The sequence below is a fragment of the Chiroxiphia lanceolata genome, chromosome 14 (assembly GCF_009829145.1).
Source record: "Chiroxiphia lanceolata isolate bChiLan1 chromosome 14, bChiLan1.pri, whole genome shotgun sequence".
Classification (NCBI taxonomy): Eukaryota; Metazoa; Chordata; class Aves; order Passeriformes; family Pipridae; genus Chiroxiphia; species Chiroxiphia lanceolata.
In genome coordinates, this window is record NC_045650.1 from 5121523 (window position 1) to 5139017 (window position 17495).

General features: G+C 36.1%; 1 long non-coding RNA gene across 1 annotated transcript; it reads right to left on the reverse strand.

Moving 5' to 3' along the window:
- Positions 1 to 531: 531 nt before the first annotated feature.
- On the reverse strand, positions 532 to 7374 carry LOC116794084. The gene is made up of 5 exons (XR_004359681.1): positions 7248 to 7374; positions 4535 to 4627; positions 4131 to 4132; positions 2048 to 2129; positions 532 to 598 (listed from the first exon to the last, which is right to left on the reverse strand). It is a non-coding gene; the product is annotated as an uncharacterized LOC116794084 (long non-coding RNA).
- Positions 7375 to 17495: the final 10121 nt, after the last annotated feature.

Below are 17495 nucleotides of genomic sequence, written 5' to 3' on the forward strand. Positions count from 1 at the left end.
GCACTGATGTCTTTAATTTTAATAAAAATATAACTGTGACATGCTTGACCTTATAAATAATATTGATGTAATAATTTTAAATATTGTTTGAATGTCATAGTGGTAATAGCAGCCTAACTGGACTCATAATTAATACAAACTATGAAATTCTGCTGTTTTACACAGTGCCTGGGAGAACAGTAGCAGAAAGAGTAAAAAAAGTGTCCTCTTTGACCCTATCTCTACACCAGAGTAAGACAAATTAAAGATGTAAAATGTTTAAATGACATATAGGGTACACACAGTCCTTCTCCAAAAATGACAAGAGAAAAATTAACTTTTCTGCATTGTGAATCCAGAACTCTGTGCTGTGGCATGTTAAGGCATTGACATGTGCTCCCATTGACTTTAGTAATACAGGATCTGCACTTCAGCCAAGTAATTTATAACTCCTTTTATTAATAATGACAACTGACAGTATATCAGCTCCACTGCAATAAGAATCACTGGTTGCTCACAGAAACTCAGTGCTTCTAAAACCTCTGAGAGAAAGTGCTTGCTCCTCTCTCTCATTAACCATTCTCTGCTTCACACAAGGTTTCTTCTTCCAGGGCCTTGTCTTATTTGAATACAGAAATGGTACAGAGAAAAAGGCTTAAATATCCACTCCATCAAAATCTCTGCATGCAAATCTAATATGTTGAGGGTTTTAGCAGGGTGACAAAAAAGAAGCTTCCTTAGTTTGCGTTGACTGATCCTTCATGAGGTCCTAGAACATCCCCATTTGCAATAACCACACATTCTGGAAACAAAAAAAGCCACAAGCTGGTTGTGTTCATGGAACTCCATGCTGGCTTTTATATTCACTGTAAAATCCATATTACAACACAATGAAAATAGAAGCAAATAGACCAGTTATGAGAAATAAAAAGGTAAAGGCTCTCTACATTATCAAACAAGAATGAAAGAGCTGCAGCCTGTCAGATACATGGCATTTTAAAGGCTGTGGGAGAGTAGCAGCAATGAAAGGTAATAAAATGGGAAAGATGTATTTTCATTAGTGTTTGATACATACTTGTTTGACAAAGAGGTTGATAATGGAACAGACTGTAAGGCTCTGTGGTAAAGGCTTCAATGAATTCAGGGTACTGCACTCAGGAATCATAAAAGGAATTACTGCCTGACAACCTTTGTCCCATCCTTAAGGACATAATTTACTGTGCCACACTCACAGGTGTGGTTTGCAGCTCAGGTCTGCAGCCCCTTCTGCTTTCTTTTTCTTAATATGGACAGTATATAACAATAAAACTAGTGACACCTGTATTGACCATAATAGTGCAAAGGAGACATTCACACGCCTCCAAATATCCTCAAAGATCCTCATCCAGAATCCTGGTCTATGAGGCACTAGATAAGGTTCATTTTGGGTTTGTAAGTTAAAGCTCTGAGCAGCAAAATTCCAATTCTATTATTTCCATATCATAAAGCATTTTGGTTTTGCTTTATGAATTAAGACATGGCAGTTCCTCTGTACCTTCAATAATTCAGAGTTCTAAAGAACCACCATAAGTAGGGCCCAGAAGCAGGTAAGTAAGGACACTATGGCTTTGGCTTTGATGCTAATGAGGCAGACACACATGTTTTTTCCCCCCAGTGATTTAACTAATACCTAACAGCATGGCACTGTCAAATCCTAGTGAAGACATCACTATTTTTTCCCTCCATACAGAGTCAAAATCAGCACTGCCCTTGCTGTAGTTGCCTCATGTTTAAACTGCTGTTTCTACTTAATATTTACTTGTGCACTTTATATTTAAAGAACAGCTTTTTGTACACAGTCACAGCAAAGCTCACCAGAAAAAACAGATCTCAAACCAAAAGGTAAGATAGTAACTTATTTTTCTCTAATCATTTTTAACACGGAGATATTTGAACATTGTTGATTTTCTCAAGCAATTTGCTGGAGAAGAATTACATAAAAAAGTGCCAAAGGTTCTTTAAGTACTCAGGCTTAAAATTTGACTTTTCAATTAGCATGACAATGGTGTCAGTGTTAATAACCACTAACCAGAATTAAAGAGGACATCCTGAGGCTCCGGGAAAACAAAATGTCTTGATGCATAAAAGTTTCCAGCATAGTCCACACACATCTAAAATACAGGAAAATAAAAATAAAGAGAAAAAAAATCCTGGAAAATACACTTTTGTGTAGCCTTTTACACTGATTATTCACTTTTATTTTAGTTCTTTCTGAACCTGTATCAATCTGCCTTCCCTTACCTGTTGTGTCCCTTTCCCCACTGACTTGGTGGCCTAACACTCCTCTTGTTAATTCAACCTTGGTGCCTGTTGTGTTTTCACTTTGAGATTGTTCAAACACAAGATCTTCTCCACCCTTCTCTAAATATTTATTAGATCTTCTAATGAAGAACTGTTTTAATTACTGTCTTCTGCATGGACTGCTTTCCTGTCTCCAACATTTGCTAAAATGTTATAAACACCTCTTTCTTCTTGTCTTCCTAAACAAAGCCTCTGCTCTCTCCTTTTTTAGTGCTTTTATCTTGAACTTTAAACTCAGTATGTTAATTCAATTTTCTTTTGGATTGCCAGAATCTCGACCCAGCATACCCTATATTGGGAAAAAAATGGGTGCTTTTTGGTGTATTTGTTTATATTTTTAATCTTATCTTTCTAAGATAAGTGCATTTATCAGACCTACTCTTGAAATAATTTGAAATTATTCACCAATACCAAACAAATTAGAAGTTCAAAAAGAAGACATCTCAAAGATGAAAAGTCCTATGAGTTTTATAGAACTCAGTGGCTACAAGGAGTAGGAGACACAAATTAGTCTTTGCCATGAAAGAAGACAAGAAGATCTTAAGCAACCAGCTCTCCAGTCCACCTAAATATACTGTCCATCTGCTAAATGCATCCTCCATCCTGGTCATTTTGCCAGTGGGAGTTCTGGGAAGATGGAAAAACAGATATTCAATGGGCAGAAAGGGAAAGATAAGATGTGTTTGCACAGGTCACCTGCTTGGATTTGTGTAGAGACCTGTCTATATATGTGTACAGATATATCTGTCTGTCCATCTGTCAAACAGTTAAAAAATAATTCCATAGTAAAATATTATCTGAACAAAACTAATGAAATTAATTTTAAGAAGAAAATGCAAAAGACTGTGTGCAAAACTTACAAAGAATCCCTGAGTTAAGCCAAACAATTCCCAGTTGGTAGCTTCATTGATTTTAAGAGATGAAAGCCTTTTAATAAGGTGGAAAGAAAGAAAAAACCCATTTCACACAAAAGCTATAGGGAGAGAGTAATAGGCATTTTTCCCACAGCCATGACTGAATTAACTTGAACTGAGTCCAGGTACCTGAACTCACAGAGTGATAAGCAAATTACTGAGAAATCCTCCAATTAATTCCCTTGTTGCTTTAGGGGCAATGCTTGTTTTTGCCATTCTGGAACCATTGTGAAATTAGCCATTTTTTAACTGACTCCATATAATTACAGTACTAATGTTCCTCTTACTTTGGGTTAAATTTCTTGGATAGAGAACTCCTCTGTAAAATGTTAGCTGTCTGTACAAACATGCTCCTCTCTGGGGGCTACGTGCCCTATTTTGACAAAAAAACCTATGTGTAAGCACTGAAGCTGTATTATAACTGCTTACTCAGAATTAATAAGGATTTGGGAGAGTCAAGGCATTTACTTCTGCCTCCAAAAGTCTGATTCCATTTTTCTCCATTCCAACCCCCAAACTGGAGCTATGAGAACGTTTGGCTGCCCTATTTCCACTGATAACCACAGGCATTTACCAGTACACCTTCCAACCCCTTCACAGCAAATCTACCTTTCCATTTTCTTACTTATGGAAGGACTTGAATTGCAACAGCAAGCATGGAAAAAGACATAACACAAGAAACTGCTGCTCACTCTCCTTGCAGCTATTCAGTATTTTCTCTAGAGTCAGAAATGCGAAGAACTCTGGAAGGCTATGGTTCTGTCTGTGTCTAGAAGAACTGTTTCATTCCCAAATACCTGCTCTTTCTCTCTAAAATTTCCACCAAAGCATTCCCTCAATTAGATAACTTTGCATACAATTATTCAGCTTCTGTCAGCAGCTGATATCACCTCTCACATCTGTACATTGCCTGAAATGCTTTATATTTATCTGGTACAAGGTACACCAGTCCTGAGTTTACCCTGAGAAATACATAGATTTTTTACAAAGGTTGTTTTTAAAGTCCCATATCTATTTGCTGGGTGTTGGATCACCAAAACACAGTGAACACAGAACAGCTGGAAGGAAAAGCAATTGCCAGCCTTGTGGGATCTTTGTTCAAATCCAGCCATGCCACACTGCAGAGCTAAAATGCTTCCCCTGAAAGTTGGTATTTTGTTTGTACCAGTGTGGTTTGTACCACCCCATGGTGGTACAACCATCATGGTTACCCCTGTTGTTTGTTAGTTTTGGCCACTAGTTTTGATTGTGAACTAAAGTTTGCCTGAGCTGGTTCTCTGTGTGAAGTTGTTTTCCTGTACCTCCGTGACAGCCAGCTGAGAAGAAATGGAGACCTGGCTGAAAGGATTCCCTGAAAGGTCATCCCTCAGTGTGAGAGAGTCCTGTGGAGAGCCCTAGTGTGGAAGAGAGGTTGAAAAACTGAACCTGAACAAAGGGACACATAAAACAGCCTTACAGAAGGAATATGAGATGTGAGGAGCACCAGACACACTCAAATAGAAAGCTGTTTCCTAAAAGTGTATCTGGGACAAAAATAATTTGCATTCTGCTTTAGTCCAGCTCACAGACATCACACACATTCATGATCCAGCCTTCTCTTTATTTGCCATTTCCCAAGCTGTGTACCCAGAAATATTGACAGTGATATTTTCACTTTGGTGTAACACAGACATGGAACAGAAGAGCTGGTCTCCCTAAAACCTATGGAGAACAACTGTTCAACAATTTCTTTGCATTTTCAGGCTTGTCAGTTGACTTCTTTCCAATCCATTCAATATATGTCATGTTGATTTTTTGTCATTTGAGTGTCTTGAAATCTCATGTGGAACCAAACCAAAACATATCATACAGAATATTTGCATTATAACAATACAAGTGTACGTTATCAAGGGAAACTTTATTTAAAAACCTTCTAAAAGTTGAAAAGCTGTGAGGTGTGGGGCTTAAGTCTTATGATTTAGGGTTGGAAATATTCAAGTACTAAATGAAATATGACAATTCAGAAGCTCAAATTAAAAAAAGATTAACTTCTCTTATGTCTTTTATCCCTTGTATTGCTGGAATGGGACTTCAAATTAAATTATGTAGAATTCAAACCAGGAAAAAGAAACTTATTGTATTGTATAAATAAGTATAAGAGACAATTAATTTTCCCACAGTATTTCTTTCTTTCCATGGTGTGAACTCAGGTTAGATATGGTCACAATATATATAGTCTTGCAACAGAAGACAGGCTAAATTTTGAGATTTCTGATCTATCTGTGTTTCTGTTTACATAGATGAAGTTAGTAGTCATTAAAGAAGTCAACCAAAAGAGACCTTCAGATAAATTAAAAAAATATTAGCTAAATCTAGCTCTTAGTAGTTGATGATTTATTAAAAACAACCATGTTTGTAAGTTACTTATTGGACTTAAATTGTTCTTAGTATTGACTTTCCAGTTTATCTTAAAATATTTGGACACGATATAAATTTTAATTCCAAGATCAATAGCTTCAGTTAAGTCAGAAATGTCACTATGTCTTAAGGGAATAGGAGTTTATTTAAGCAAACATGAAGGTAAACACTGAAACAGGAAATCTACTTTATCTCATAAATATTTTACTTTGTTTATCAGCTGTGCTAAAGAGATTAATTGTTAGCATTGTTAATTCTTCTGCTCCCTCCTTACAGTGCAGGTATTACACTGATTATCAGTGATCAGCCAAAATCAGCTTATATTCCATCTAATGTTCCATCTAACTTTATAATTGTTTGCAGAACTCTAATCAGGATGGAAAACCTTATGAAGATTATTGTGTATGTTTTACTTTTTGTCACCAAAATATTAGTGAGACACTAATGACAATATGAAAACTAATGAATAAAAGTCTCTCTGTGGAACTGAAGTTTCAATTTTTGGCTTTTAAAGTCAGTGTGATCAAGAAAAGTGATTGCTGAATGTAGGGTTTAAATACAATTCTTCATCTGAAATATTCTAGAGAATATAACTGGGATTAGGTACCAAAATTTGCATCGGGATGTTAAATCATTTCTGGGGGCAAAGAGTTTTCTAGGTTTGAGATTTAAGGCTAAAAGACAAATGATTGATTTTATCCTTCTACTCTCCTACAGAAATAAAGTTCAAAAATATGTAAAAAGATCTAAATTTAAACTTCTGTACTCTAAACAAAATATACCACTAAGTTTGAAAACTTGCAGTTCCATGTACTCAAAGTTTTCCATATTGCTAAGATAAAAATAAATCAGGGTAGAAATAAACAGAAAAATGTATATTTAGTTCTCTAAGCATGAACTGAAATGTAATGCTCATTGTTTCACAACTGTATCCTCTGTGGTTATTGTCAAGTATTATCAATTGTGCTTTAACCAGATCAAACAGAAGAAAAATAAGCCAGAGAGGTTTGTAGGATTTTCACTATTCATTTGAAATACGTATATAATGTCAGTCTCTAAATTAATACATTTTTTTAAAACTTAATGGGATCTCACCACTGACTTGCTAAAAGAGGAGCAATTAAAATGCTTCTTTCCTTCTAGCAGGATCTCAAATCTCAGTCTGGTGCGTGATTTTGTCTCAAGAAAAAGGAAGAAAAAAAACCAGAGGGGGCTTCAGGAAAACTTATTTCCAAATAGACATGGCTGTTCTGAGCACTTCCCACTAACAGCATGTTAAAATATTACATTGAATTACCACTATTATGCTGAATTACCCTTGTCTTTTTAAATGTTCTTAAAAGGGGAAAATTTTGTGATGCTGTAAGATGAGGAAAAAAATGTTGTATTTTAGGCAAAATCCATGAACATTTCTTAGCACTACCTGTAATGAAAAGTACATTTAAACAGTGAACAAAGGCAACTGCACTCCCTGTTCAGTCAGCACAGAGCAGTTCTGGAGCACATGCAGAAATATCACCCTTAATTTGCCCATCTGTCCAACAGATGTAAAATGCCATCTCTCTCCCTCTTTCCTTCCCTAACCTGCGTATAATACATGACAGAATAAAAAGGTACCTTATCAAATGGGGTTTTTTATATGCTTTATACATATATTTGTAGCAGACATCCAGCATTATGTCTCTCCTGACCTTCTCAAAGCCTGCAGAGCAGTGCCCTCCCCAGAGCTCAGGGCCTGCAGTTGCATCTGTTCCCCTTTTGGAGCCTTTGCTGTGATGTCAAATTCATTGCAGGCAGTTTAGAACAGTATTTTTTACTAACAGCACTGTCAAGGAGACAATAAGCAAGAAACAGCACCTCAAACCCTAAGTTAGAGAGATTTCAACTGAATAAAAGTTTATCAGAAAACAGTGTTTCTGAAGGCAGAGTTTTGAGAGGGTGATTTCTGCTGAATTCTTCATCCTGCACCTTGTATGCCTCAAAATTCAACATTCAGATCCAAGCAATCAGATTTCTTTCTAAGGTAGGAAAACCATCCCTATATTTAACATAATCTTAACATCACGACTTGCTGGTTTAGGCAGAGAATAGAAGAAGAAGTGGGGGCCATTTTTTTGTACATAACATTTTATCCACACTAGTTCTGTTCTCAGAGTATAACAGGAGTTAATGAGGTATGAAACATCAGTCTTGGGTTATATTTTCAAGGCAGGCATGAATAATTTTCCCCACAAACTACTGTTTCAGGAAGAGGTTGAGATTTTTATCTACCATCACTCAGTGTTTCCTGTCAGTTATCCCATACAGCTCCCAAAATAAACTCTTGTGAGTACTATTAGACCTTTTAGCTAACAGCTATTTGTATTTTCCAGACACCTCAAGAACTTTATTTTAGTAGATTCACATTCTACTTCTACTTATAACTCAGATATATGTAAGACAAGGCATTATTGTCTCATGCTATTTTTATTCTTGGGAAGGAAGCTGAATTGAAAACTGCACCATAATAAGCACAAAATTACTTAACTGATGTGTGACAAATTCCACACAATTAAAAAGAATATGTAGGGCAATAGGAACTGAACAAAAGGGGAGCTAGAAAAACATACTAAAATAGTTTTTATGGTTCTTCATTACTGCAAATCTTGCTTTGCTACACAACACCATCACTGAGATGAAGTGGATGAGCACTCACAACTCTAATGCAGATAATTTTGTCAAGGTCATTAGGTGTTCAATAGTCTTTAGGAAAACTGTAAAAGAATTGCACCTGGCTGGCTCTGTAATGGTTTGTGTATCAGGAAATGGGAAATGTCGTGCAGATTGGTTACAGATTATTCCAGGGGATTAGTTACAGTGCTTGCAGATGCATTTGCTAGGGGTAAAACTGGGCAGAAAACAGGTTCAGAATCATCTGTTATAAATTCTAATTTTGTACCAGGCACAGGCCTATCAATTTGTGTCTAATTATATTCTTCCATGTGAGATATAAAATACCTCAGGGTTTCTATAATAAAGGCTCATTAATGTGGACGAGAAATAATTCTGAAACTCTTTCTACCAGGGCTAATGTTAATACAGATTTTAATTGCTCTTACAGGATATTAAAACACTGATTTTTTTTTAATATCGGTTTTAATCTAATCATTAAATGGACCCATTTTTGTAAGCCTATATTTTCAAGTATTGCATCTTCCACTGCTGGGTAATTGCGTCATTACCAGTCATGTTGAACCAGAGAACAAAAGATGAATACATAAAGGATAAAAGGTAATATTATCAAAGATATGTGAGAGTCAATGCCCTTCAATTCCTTGTAGTTCCCTTTTTTTCTATGTTTAAAATATCCTCTTCTTGCTTAGATGGGTAAATATTCTACAATATACATATAAAAATAAAACAACTAGCATTGTGAATAAAATTAGTGTTATATCAAAATTTAAAGGAAGTAAAGATTTTTCTCCAAGGCAAAAACCAACAGTAAATTGTCATATTCCAGCAGAGTCACATTCCAGACTGACATTATTTGACTTTGAGGCCAGGTAACTTAACATCTCTATTCTTCAGCTTCCCATGTTTTATGGATGAAGGAAAAAATATTATTTTTACCCACAATAAAAAGCAAATTCTCTGTTGCCAAATTCCTATAGTACCCCCGTATTTCAATGGCCTTTTGGAAATAGCATTCAAGTATATATGAAAAAGAATAATATTCATGGACTTGGTGGTGATGGAAGAGACACTTTTATGCACACCTTGTCAAACTGCAAAGTACCACCAGCCTGGGGACTGCTATCATTTGAATAGTTGACAGGTGCATTTGTCACAGGGTTCATGTTATACAGCCACTGGATAAATACAATATAGGATGGGCAAAAGGGCCTTCATGTTTTAACTTTTGTCAGGAGAAGGGGGAAAAGACAAAAACCCAAAAGATTCACACTTGGCATTCTAAAACAGACTGAAAAGTAAAGCTGATTTGAAAAAAAACTTCTTGTGATAAAACTGACCATTCCTTTATAAAAGGGAGCTGAGCTAACAATAAACTGATAAATAGATTCATAAAACCAGTATGTGCGTTCAAGAAAGCAATACAGGGACTTACAAATGCCCTGGAGTTGTGATACCATGGATAAGAAGGAGCAGCAGAGAAACACAAACATTTTCTGTACACTCAGTGCTTAGAGCAACAGAAATATATTAAGGTATCTTAAAGAATTCAAATTAAAATCTTATCAAAATATCTTACTTAGATTTTCTTCCTCCTTTGACAGTTGCATGAAAATATCTTGAGAATGATATTTCTAAAAACATTCCTAGTGAAAAGCTCTCCTAGGAGTCTTTGGGGAGTTTATTGTATCTTCTTGCAGATTGCAATGGAACACAAATCCACCTATAGATCTGAGTAATGTCTATCCAACATTGAATAGAACAGGTAGGATAAACAACAAATAAAAGTTGTGAGAGAAAGAAATCAGCCAGCTATTGCACAAACTAGAATAAATAATCAATAGACTTTCTACCCAGGGGATATGTGCTTTAAGATTTAACAGTTGACTTTTGTTAGAAGTGGTGCCATAAACTGATTCCACTTAAGAATATAAAACATATATTTGTCCTAATAAGGGAACTAGAGAGAAAGACTTTTTGAGTTTTTCCCCTTCAGGTTTCAGAGCACTTCTAGAAAACTAGTTGCACTCACAAATGTCAGTGCCTTAATTACCAGCTGAATTCATCTCCCCATTAACTGTCGTTGGGGTGTATGCACCATTAGCTTTTCAGGTTTCAGCTTAGAAATAAAACATGAATCAAAATTAGATGACCTCAATATCCTCCACATAACTAGAAATGACAGGTACTGGGAGGTAACACCCCAGTGTAGGAACTGAAATCCTGGCTCTGCAGTGGAACACTCCCAGAAATGTCTTAGGGCACACTCAGCACTGCCAGAGTGTGGGGACAAGCTGAGGGACAGATTTCCTTCTCTGCCCAGACACCAAAGGCCTTCTCTAAGCACCTAAATACAGAAATACATCCCATTTATAACTTTTAGCCTCAGTTTTACCTTTAATAGCCTTTGGAGGCTGTGGGTGTGATATCTGCATCCAGCCAGCACTTCATGGAGTAGGTTTGGCACAGGGCAGGGAGTCCTGGCACTGAAAGCTGAAAACTTGTAAAAAGTACTGAATTAATTTTCCCTGAACATTTTCCTGCTCTTCATCTACCCCACAGCTCTGCTCTTCCCATCCAATCCTGAGCAGACCAAGGTGGTCTTTCAACCAGCAACTGAACACTCAGAGGCTGAAAAACCAACAAACAAAAAGCAGGTGGACTTCATCACAACTTTCACAAACAAAAAGCAGGTGGACTTCATCAGGAAACGTAAAAGTTCCCATGCTTGAAAGGCCAGGCCTGAATAAAGAGATCAAGTTGCCAGTTCTCAATAAGTATCTCTGCAAAATGTATTTGTCAGCATATTTGGAGTGTTAATAGCTTCCCAACTTTGGACAGTTCCTGGTAGTGGTTTGCATACCTGGTGTGCTACAACCGATGACACCTTTTAGTTAATCACTAGGAAAAAACTACATTTCAGGGTTATAAAATGACATTTATAATCATCCCTACCCGTAAAGAGAGTTCAGACACATTTAATTTCCAGCCAGAAGTACAGGTGGAAAGCCAGAAGTATAGGTGGTGTGCTACACACAGGCAAATCAATTGGAATAGTATATGGGTTTGCTTTGGGTTGTTTGTTGTGGGTTTGGTCTGGTTATTTTTCTATGACAATGCTTATATTTATATTATGTGTTCCTTCTCACAGTCTCTTTAATCTTTGTGAGTATATTATGAAATAAATAAAAAATCAGAAAGTTGTTTTGTAGTCAGAGATTTAAAAAGCAGAATCATAAAACACTGAAATCCCATTTTTCCAACATGAATGTTTACAGGAATGAAAAATGGTTCAGTATGACATAAACTGTTCAAAAAAATACCAGTGAATGTGGTATTTTTTTTTACCAAGCATTTGCCACATGCACATACTAATTACAAAAAGGCTGAAACAAGTCATAGGGTTTTTTTCTCTCTTAAAACCCTACAATGTATGAAGTAGCAAACACCAGCCACCAGCCAGAGAGATTTGTAAACCTTCAGGGTAAAATATTTAATAGGCTAGATATGGTAATGCAAAGTTTTATACTTGATGAAATTAAACTGAATTATAGGAACTGTAACAGATTTTGTACAACATGAAAGGTAAATAATGAGGCAAAGAGTCATTGCTTATGGCCTGTACTGATGTATTTATGTAATTGTCGTCTGGTTTATCATCCACAAGGGAAAAATTTGAATTTTTAATAGATTTTAAGTTGTTGAACAGCTGTCCTGCCATCCAGTGGTACTTAAAAGAGTTTATACATTTTTATAACTGCTCCATTAGAAGATATTCAGCTGGATGTGGAACACTGAACAGCTCTCGGAAATACATTCTGTCCAAATGAAAGCCACTTTTTATTTAGACACAATTTTCTTTCTAATTATTTTAATTTTGATTTAAGAAAAAAAAAAGTCAAATAGAAATGGTTTAGATTATATACACATTCTTAACTCTGTGAATTTGAGCTTCTGCTTTGTTTTTTTGGGGGGGCTGCTCAGTGCATAAACATAAGAGGATGACTCAGGCCCCAGTATGTCTTAAAATTAGATAGCTATGCTTGGCTTCAAGGCAGTTTTTCAGTCTTTTGTGAGCAGAAAACATGTTGAATTAACATACAGATTTTTACTAGAAGTCAGAAAATGGAGAAAATCAGTGGGCTGTGATTAAAAAAATAAGAATTGAAATTAGGCCTAATCAAAAGTACTTCTGATCATGCAGGTCCTACAGGTAAATGTCTAAATACAGCAAATAACCAAAATAAACATTTCAAAATAAAGATTGTGTTTGTTCATCCTTCATTCTGAAACTATTTTTTTTTTCTTTTTTGGATGACTTTACTAAAGAAATAGTACATGTGGTAGGTCCGTGTCATTTCTACTTCTCCTAACTTAGAGAGTCATAAGGACGTGTTTGTAAATAATAGGAATTTTGTTTAGCCATTAGTGTAGAACCAACAAGGACATAAATGAATCATTTATAGTTTCTTAATTCTCTATGATGGATTCAGGTCATGTTTTCTGTTATTCCAAATCTGATTGCCAAATTGTCAGCTCTAATGCAAATCTCAGTTTTAATCCCCCCCTGCAGCTCAATCACAAAATTACTTTTTGATCAAGTTCCTAGATTTTAGAAATATCTTTTCATTATAAATTGGAAAACTGACGTTAAAACTTGCTTTCTGTTATGTAAAAATGATAAAATACGACTTCATGTGGCACTCATAAAAATTGCAAGAAATTCTTAGAAATTACCTAAAAACCTTCCCATGCCCCAAATCTGAAGACCACAAAGTTCCACGGTGCATGTAAGGAAAGGAAGAGATAAAAACTTCAGTATCCTTCTAAAAACTGCTCTTATTGAAGCAATAAATAAAGAACTAACAAAGAATATTGTTACATCTTTGTGGATTCTGCCTAGACATAACCTATCATTTTGTGACAGAAATTAAGCTCATCTATTCTGTGATCACTCCCAAGTACGAATTAGGTTTGCTTTCTTTGGGTAAACCCTCTTTTCATGCTACAGTTTGTTAAACCAAGAAAGTTTTTAAATTAAGGTCTGGAAATTTAATGTAATACATATAATTAAACCCCTACAAATCACAGTTGCTTGATTGCCTACCTTTATCTTGAGCCTGCACAGGAATTGGGCAGAATTTCAGTTGCCCCTGCCATCACTTCTTTTCCATTCCACGAACACACCAAAATAAATTAAGAAAAGGTTTCTAGATTATAAGGATGAATTTAATTAAAACAGGATAGAAAAATGGACTCTATAAATAGAGAAGCTCATTTCTGTTGGTAATGGCAACACAAAAGGGTCTTGCAATCAAATCTCACTTTTGCCCACTTTGTCCTTTTAGACTTGCTTTGCAGCTGATAAATTCTGGTGATCATCTCTGTTGCTGAAAATCTCTCTCTGAGGATCCTTTTGAGTGTGTTTCTTTCTATTCTTCACTCTGGGAGCCCCTTGTGGGCCCAGGAGTGTAGAAAACAACCTGGAACACGCTCTCAGCTCGCTCCCACCCATATGGTCCAGCATCTCCTCATCCCACGTGTGATTTCTTGTGCCCTGGAGGCAGCAGCAGCTTGTGAAGATCCAGTTCATTGTACTACAGCAAGATGTATCCAGTCATTGTATGTAAACATTTTTATTCAGTGTGACCCTTAGGAAACAAGTTATCTTTAACTCTCTTAACAACATAAGCCACTACACACAACAGCTGATTGTGGAGAACACAGTATTTGTGTGTCAGTAAAACAAGAGCAACAGATGAACAGGTCCCAGACATTAAAAGAATGGAAAAAGAAATGTAAAAACCGAGTTTTTTTATATATGTTCCCTTCATACCACTCCTCTGGCAAACCATCTTTTCTGATGGGTGTAAGAATGGGACATAAAAATGTAGAGGAAAACACTGATACTAAAGGGGACATTCCTGTGGAAAAGCAAAATACTGCAATATGACCATTAGAGAATCAGAAGACATAGGAATGCCAACTTGCCCAAGACAAGCCAATAGCATTAAAATGGTTCCTTTATTCATAATGGCATTTGGTTTTATCACTAACATTAATTGACAATGTGTTTCTCCCAGCCCTGGCACAGCCTGGCTTCTGTACAACTACCAACACCACATTTATTTTATGTCACTGTCCAAACTTAGTTGACAGTAAGATGGGGCAAATTTACCTGTGTGCTTTGCAAACCATACACTTGGCACAAATACCCCGTGGATTTCCATAGTTTACATAATATAATCAATGGCCACTTCAGAAATGGCAGAAACACAAAGCATTCACACTGTGTTACGAAACAGTGATCAAAAACCACACCCCAAACTTTAAAATTAGACTCCTATTAAATGCTTTGGGTTTTTTGGCTTTAGATCTAATTCAGAAATGAGTTGTCTGATGAACACAGAAGTTGATATATGCTTCCCAAATCTTCAAAATGGTAGAAAGGAATTAATCACGTTTTTGCCTCTCAGTTGTTATAATGATGATGAATGATGAACCCCCTGAGAAATGTTGCTGAATCATCCAGTACATTGTTTGCTCTACAGCAGGTCTCATCCACAGATATGCTGACCGTCAGGGTGTTCCTGACAGGCTCAGTTATCAAAATCTGGTTTTCTGGCACAAATTCTACTCTTCCAAAACCGTCACTTATTCATTTGTAAAAAAAGCTGCCAGTAATTGAGCCTGTTTATAACCTTTCTGTCAGGATTTTTGCCTTGTATAGCTCCAAACAGAAGAATGTTACACGGATTTCTAATGATGCATTTAGTGAAGTAACTCATTATCAATGCCATAAACACATTAGTAACTTAATTTAAAATGAGGGCAAAATGTAACTGTTCTGCATATTGAAATCTGATAATTCAGGAAAGTTAAGCTCTTCCTCATTTGCATGACTGACTAAAAAGGAACTAAAAATAAAAATTAGCACCAAGTGTTTACCATCTGATGCTCCATTTTTCTCTGAGGAGGTTTTCTATGTCTCACAACTATCAGCAACCCAACCTCAGAAGGATGTCAGTCCCCCTGGGTCAGGACTCCACAGAAATGGCCACACAAATTCCATACTATGGCACAGTTCTGTAGTTACACAGAGGAAGGCTCTTTCTGAGGTGAACACCCAAATACTCCTTTAAATTAAGCCTATCAACAGCTCTACTAGATGCAGAAAAATCACTTATGCACTTATCTTTAGCTACACAATCTGACTTTACTGCTACAGTCCCCAGATCCTTCTGGAGAAAAGTTGATTGTAAACAGCACTTGGGTGCATTTTTCCCTGCAGGCTGAGCAGTCTCACATTCATTTGGTCCCACTTACCAGGTGAGCCATCACAACCATTCCAGTGTTATTTCTCTCAAGGGAATGGATAAAGAGTTGATTATGTGATAACATTGTGCATCTTGAAAGAACCTACTCATTTCAGTTTTACCTGAAGTAGTGTTCCTGATATATCTCTAATTACTATAAGCTGGTCTTTACTTTTAATTTGGACTCAAACAAACACAGCAGGCACTGGAAGGCAAGACAGACAGAGCTTTCAGGAAAGACTCAAATTGACACGTGGTGTTTTAATTCTCCTCAACTCCAGGAGGAAGAGTTTCTCCTACTTAGGTGGGCAAACCATGGCCGTGGAGAAGTTGCATCCTACATGCTCTGAGCAAGCAGAAGAGATTGAATAACAAAAACACCAGCCAGAAGGTTCAATGCTTTCCTGCATCAGCACAGCCAAGGAGCTCAGTGACTCAAGGGCTAACAAATCCATGAAGAAACCCGAGAAAATAATGAAACTGCACTGAAATGATGTAAAATCATGATTTAGCAAATATAAGATTAAAAGCTTAAAGCAACCTCAGGATGTGTCACTACAGGAAATGTCTTAGAACACTTTACCTTAACACCTCAGTACATGTATTAATTGCATGGTTGTAGGGGGAAGCCTCTTTACCACATGTGGAAAATGTGTTATATGCACAACTTAAGGGACATGTTTTGCTAATCTATATACTTAAAATGTAAATTCCACCCAGTGCTTATCATTTATCACTGCTTATCATCAGCACTGCATTATCATTTGCAGACAATACTTTAATGGTTTTATACAACCACCTTTAATGGTACAACAAATTAACAAGTTTTTCAGAGCATTAACTCTGTAATTGCTTCCTTTTTTTCGTGTAGTGGCAGATGGGTGTTTATCTCTTGGGATAAGAGAGTCCTTTATTTGAAAGGCAATTTTCTCTCCCATTGTAATCAATACATTTTATTACATATGTATTAAAATCCAGTTAAACAGAAAAAACAAATGCATCTTTGTACATAAAGATAAAAATTACACTAAGGTGAAATGGGCAGTTGAAATTTTTAATTCAAGATGGTGAAAAAGAGAGAATTCTTATTAAAAGCTCAGATTTCAATTATTTTGCTGAAGGGGTTGGGTCAAAGGAGAAGCTGCAAGAGTCCCAATGTAGTAGGGAATCAAAATCATCTGTTTCCAAAATTTACTCTTATGATCATTCTTCAACAATTTTTCTGCAGTTGCTCTATTCTTGCTGACTGAGGAATACCAATTTTGAGCTTCACACATGTAAGCAGGAATAAGTATCTTTTTGTTTTCCAGTCCAAAATTATACCCCTTGATAAACTTCCTGGATTAAACTTTTTTTTTTTTTAACAAATCTGAATGATTGTGACATTTCACTTTATCAAGAAAGAAGAAATAACACTTTTTTATGATGGCAACAGTGATTATTCTGTAGTGTTGAACAGGCAAGCAGCATAAATTGTTGGAGGGAATTAAGACCATGGAAAGGGAAAGTAAAGTACTTCCTTTTCTTTGTTAAAAACACTGTAAATCCACCTGGCATGTTCTGAGGTGTAATGAGTTACTGTTCTTTTGGAGTACAAGCTGCATTTGTTGCTGTGATTTGACCATTTCACCTCTGAGTAAGTGAACTAACTATTCAGATCCAATTTTAAGCAAACATTCTTCTCAAAGTAAATAATATCCTCTCAGTTCAATAACTCCTGGTACATATCTAATAATACTCCTTATTTATTTTTATTTCTAAACAGAAACAAAGTGCTTTATTCACAATGAAAATAGGTTAAAGATTCACCCTTCTGAATTTGAGTGAATAATCAATGATCTAGAGTTCTTTTTCCTTAGTAATTGTTGCTTTTCAGCCT